Raw genomic sequence first — 6,143 nt, 5'->3', positions numbered from 1 at the left:
TGATACTATTTTAATAGCAACAAGTAATAATAGTGACGACTGTTTTTATATTGATGGTCCAGGTGGATCTGGTAAAACTTTCCTTTATAAAACCTTGTATTATCTACTTAAAAGTAGAGGAAAAATAATTAATACGATGGCATTTACCGGTATTGCTGCAACATTACTTCCAAATGGAAAAACAATACACAAAGTTTTTGGATTACCTGTACCTCTTTTCGCTGATTCTACATCAAACATTAAAGTTCAATCTAAAGAGGCTGAAAATTTAAAACTTATAGATGTTTTTATTATAGACGAAGCTCCTATGGCACCACGCTATGTATTAGAAATAATGGATCGAACATTACGTGATATAATGCAAAATGATTTACATTTTGGTGGTAAAATCGTTCTTCTTGGTGGAGATTTTAGACAATCATTACCTGTAAAAGAAAGAGCTACGCGTTGTGAAATTATAAATTTATCGATAAAATTTAGTATTCTATGGAAGCAATTTAAAATATTTTCATTGACACAAAATATGAGAACTTTACCACAGGAAAAAGAATTTGCACAATTTTTACTAAATTTAGGTAATGGTTCTTTAAATGATAATTCAGATAATATTCACATTCCAGAAAAATGTATAGCAAATGCAAATTCGGATATGGTTAAAGACATGTACGGTGACATTATAAAACATAAACAATATAAAACTATGGCTAATTACGTTATATTATCTGCAAGAAATGTCGATGTTAATGAAATAAATGAAAAAGTAGTAAATTTGATGGATGAAACGACAGAAAGAGTTTATACAAGTATAGATACTCTTGAAACGACTGGAGATAATCAAGATATATATGAAACAATTCCGATAGAATATCTCAACTCTTTAAATCCAACGTGTCTTCCACCTTATCAATTACGCTTAAGAAAATATACTATTATCATGCTTATTAGAAATCTTAGTATCAGCGAAGGTTTATGTAATGGTACCAGATTATTAATTTTAGATTTAAATAATAACTTATTACGTTGTGAAATTTTAACAGGTAATAAGATTGGAGAAATAATTTTTCTTAATCGTATTACTTTATATTGCGAAAATGTATATCCATTTACTTTTAAAAGAAGACAATTTCCAGTAAAATTGGCATTTGCTATGACAATAAATAAATCACAAGGACAAACTTTCGAAAAAATTGCAATAGATCTTCGAAAAAATATTTTCAATCATGGACAATTGTATGTAGCTTTTTCACGAGTTCGTTCTTGGGATTCATTGAAAGTTTATTTAAAGGATGATAATTTGTCCAAAAAAATAAAGAACTATGTTTATAAAGAAATATTTGATTAATAAAATATAACAAACGAAAAAGGGAAATATAATTATAAATATAAAAATAAAAATAAAAAGTAAAAAAAAATAAAAATAAAAATAAGAACAAAAACAAAAATAAATAAAAATTAAAAGAATTTTTGTTTTAAATATTTGTATGTGTATGATTTAATTAAAAAATGATAATTATCGTTTTATAACATTTTAATTGCATTTAGAATAAAAATTAAAAAATAAAAAACAAATAAAAAATTTTAATATTAATTTTAATTTTTTTAAATATTAGCGATATTTAATTTCTTCCAAATTTTAGGACCCAATATACGAATCATTATGTTAGGTATGGACACGTCATTTTTCAATATTTTTTATTAACAGAGGACCATTTCAAGGACGTATTCCCATATTTTACAGCCCGCTCATTCATTTTTTAATTAGTTTCAGTCATTTAAAGCGATAATTAAGTTTGAAAAAGTTTGAAAAATTATTTTTGAATAATTATCTTTTTATGTAATAATTATATTTTTTATCGTCTTATTATATTATTTAATTAATAATGAGAGATTGATTATAATTCATTTAGTTCAAATAATTATGACGAGAGTCATATGAATACAATATTTCTAAAAATTTCAATTTAAAAATGAAGCAAAATTATTTTCACATATGTAATTTTCTAATATTTAAATTTATTTTGTGACGTGACGCCTTTTGCGCCGTCACAAGGGCTGCACCCGATCGGGGAGGGGGTAATGATTTCGGGGTTGCTCCTCACACCTGAGAGGGAGCGACTCTCATATACTTATTTTTATAATATCGCGCGACCGCTACCGTAAAAAGCGGACCGACAGGTTATCTGAGTAGACGGCACCAACCCGTTGTAAAGCAAGAAACATGGACCGGCGGACCAGCACCGCATCACGGCAAGTTACCGCAGACCAGACTCTCCGAGGATACTCAGATAAGTAGAGTCCCGTCGATCCCGCATTCCCATCTATATCGCAACTAAAATTATATAATCTTTCAGCCCAAAACAACAACTTATCTAGACAAATCGGAGGTCCCGCCGCATACTGCAGGATGGTGGGAGGACCCCGCAATTACAACTACTATTATCGGGAAGGATTGGAGTACGGCCTGGCCAGCCTATCCCATCCGACCCCTGAAATGTCGCAACGGGCGCTGCACGGCAACCCGAGAATCAGCATGACCGCACGTGAGGGAGAAGATCCCGTGATTTACCGATAGCGAGCTAAGAGGGGGAGGTGGAGAATCGATGGGCGGATCGAAGCCACCCCACATCAACGAACATCGACAGGATGCGCGGAAAATCGGCGCGGGACTCGAAGGACCTGAGGACTCTGTCGGAGAGAGACACTGTTCGGTGTGCCAACTCACGGGAAGGAACCCCGAAATCCAGCTCACCGGGAGGACTCCACGAGGACTTAGACAAATTGTAAGCCGCCACTCAGGTAGTCGTACCTTTCCTGCTGGGCTGGCATCGCTCCGCGATTCCGCAGCTTCCGAGTTACCGCACGTAACCTAGAATACCGTACCGTCTATAATCGGGGAGGATAAAAGCTCCCGAAAGAGTTACCACGAGGCCAGCCTAAATCGGAGTTTCGCGAGTGTATCCCTCTCGGAGAGGCCGCAGCTGACAGTCTCACGTACCGTAATATCGTCTCGTCTCGTAATACTAATACCGCTCCGTCCTGAAGAAAATTAATTATTGTAGCATTAATTCGGGGAAATCGCGCCGCGAGAGACCGGAATTTGCGTGACATCGCTCTCCGCGAGTTACCATTACCGTCGAGTCAAAAGGAACAGTAGGGATACTATGAGAGTTCTAACCCATGGGGCTCCGAGGGGGGCGCGGGGCGGGGGGGTTCTCCGGGGCGAGGGGGTATGACGTCACGCGGGGCAGGGGGGATCTTGTAGGCGAGGGGGATGACGTCACGCGGGGCGGGGGCGCTTATCGCTGTGCGGGAGACGCTTATCGCGTATTGTTTTTCATAAACAAAACAGCGTATTGTATTACTTTGAATTATCTAACATGTTTTATTATAAACAAAACACCGCAAAATGAGCGCCGACATTCGGCCACCCTCGCGATACCTCCCCCACCCCTCCCCCATAAGGCGACGCGCTTTGGCGGTACTTCCACCCTCCCCCTCCCCTGCCCATATGTGACGTTTCTTCCTCATTGTTTAGGAAGAATTCTTTTGCGATAATTTTGCCGACATTCGGCCGCCCTCGCGGTACCTCCCCCTCCCCTCCTCCATCTGAGGGGATCTTGGGAGGTCGCGCTTATCGCAATGAACACGTCGGGACGTGTTTTTTTTTTCGCGGTAAAAGATGTCGCGGTCCGTGTTGCATTACGCGCCGATATTCGGCAGCCTTTGCGGAACCTTTCCCCTCCCCCTAAGCGGAATTCTTTCTCATTGTTTAGGGAGCGCCGATGTCCGGCCGCTCTGTGTCAAAAGCGATAACGCGATGAAGGGAGATCACCTTTCTGATATGTAATTAAACAATCCGTTAATCATGAAGAGGGGAAGAAATGATTAGACGAAATATAATAAGGACTGCTACCACTTCAAACCATAGTACGTAATTTGCAAGCGCACAGATACGTCGGTCGAAAAAAGAATAGCGGGTGCAAGTGCTCTATAGAACGTGATTTTAAAAAGTGTGGAAAAATGGAAAACATCGAGCAGACTGAACGCGACCTGTTGGAGCGGTCCCATCAAATCGCCACCTTGGGCGAGTATTTTGAATGGGCGCTGCGCTGCGAGGAATTTATCAAACTGCTCGAAGAAAACAGCCGTGTCAAGCGTCCGCGACTCTCCATTGGATATAGACAATCTTTGGTTGCTAGAATCGCGCGACTCGAGGGTGCAAAAACTCGATTGCAGAGACAGTTTATATCCAGTGGTGGTAATTACAGTGGCGACAATAACGCAGGAAGACTCGTTTGGCGAGAGATCGATACCGCGTTTGAAAATCGTATACTGACCGGTGCGGTGATTAACGCAGACTATATCGAACCGCGACAATTTTTGGAAGATGCTAGTAGTGTAGTACTCGAGCAAGTGCAAGACGTTTATAAAAATACACAACTGTGTAAAAGTAAATACTGTGTTCAACGGTGAGTTTGTGACAGGTGATAAGCGCGCTAACAAAAGTATTAACACGAGAAATTATGAACTTTTTCGCACGTCCGATTTACGCGAGTGGTATGAGCGGCACGTCATCGAAACCACATTGAAAGATCGTCTCTCGAAGAGTTTCAGGAACGTGATAGCGGATGGGCATTGTCACGAATCCTCGATCTTACGGTCAACGTCAACAAGTGCAATCCTATGCGCGCGGGATGCCATATTAAATTACCGCGAGAAATTATGACGAAGAGAGCGGTAATTAATGTGCTATCAATGGACAATGCGTGTTTCGCGTGGTCAGTGGTGGCCGCTCTGTACCCCGCTGAAAAATATACTGAGAGAACATCTTCATATCCGCACTATACGACGGTGTTAAATTTACAAAACATTGAGTTTCCGATAACGTTGAATCAAATAAAAAAGTTTGAACATGTAAACGATATCTCAATCAACGTCTACGGCATCGAGAGGAAGAAGGAATTATCAATTCTTCCGATACGACTCGCCGATCAGAAAAAAGAAAAACATGTGAATTTGCTGTACGTGGAGAAGGAGGACGACAACGTTGGACATTTCGTGTATATCAAAAATCTGTCTCGCCTCGTAAGTTCGCAACTGAGCAAACACAATGGTCAAAAATATATCTGCGATCGGTATGTATATTTATTGCAAATTATATAATTGTAAATAAAATTGTAAATAAAATTGTAAATGAAATTGTAAATGAAATTGTAAATAAAATTGTAATTTTTTTTTCACAGATGCTTGCACTTCTTTAATTTGAGCGAAAAGTTGGAGGCTCGCATTGTGGACTGTGGAGAAATGAATGACTGCGCTATCCGGTTACCAAGCGATAAAGATAAGTGGCTCGGCTTCGACAACTACAACAGAAAGGAGCGGCTTCCGTTTGTAGTGTACGCCGACTTGGAGTGTGTGCTGAGGAAGACATCGGAACACGTGTCATACTATCAACATCACGAGGTATTTAGCGTTGGATACTATGTGCAATGCTCGTACGATGAAACATTATCCGCATACAGATCTTATCGCGGTGCCGATTGTGTCGCGTGGTTCGCCAACAAACTCGAGGAATTAGCGCATCGCATAAAGGGTATTTTGTTTAATAATGTCCCCATGATAAATTTAACATCAGACGAGTGTGAAAAATTTCATAGCGCCACGCAATGTCACATTTGTGAAAAACCGTTTGCGCCGGACGATAATCGAGTACGCGATCATTGTCATTTGACCGGGCGATACAGGGGTCCCGCACACTCAAACTGTAATCTAAATTACAAAGACTCTTATGTCATTCCTGTAGTTTTCCACAATCTATCCGGTTATGATGCACATTTTATCATAAAAGAAATAGCTACCGCATACGAAGGACGTGTAGATGTGCTTCCAATAACAAAAGAAAAATACATTTCATTTACAAAGACTGTCAATAGTACCGACGACGACGACAAAGATCGGAAAGCTTGCATAAAATTACGATTCATCGATTCATACAAATTTCTCAGTGCTAGTCTTGACAAATGTAGGTCTTATACTACTATTTTATACTCGTAGAGGTAGGGACAGGTAGTTGGAGTCCTGGAATGTCCTAACGCCTAGGATTTTGTGCCGTCGTTGCGACCACGGCGTACAGGCGCCAGAGG

The sequence above is a fragment of the Prenolepis imparis genome, unplaced genomic scaffold, assembly GCF_030444845.1.
Source record: "Prenolepis imparis isolate NDT839.2.m4 unplaced genomic scaffold, iyPreImpa1.0 SCAF_341, whole genome shotgun sequence".
Lineage (NCBI taxonomy): Eukaryota > Metazoa > Arthropoda > Insecta > Hymenoptera > Formicidae > Prenolepis > Prenolepis imparis.
The sequence above is the reverse complement of the archived record's forward strand: the minus strand, read 5'-3'. Positions refer to the sequence as shown.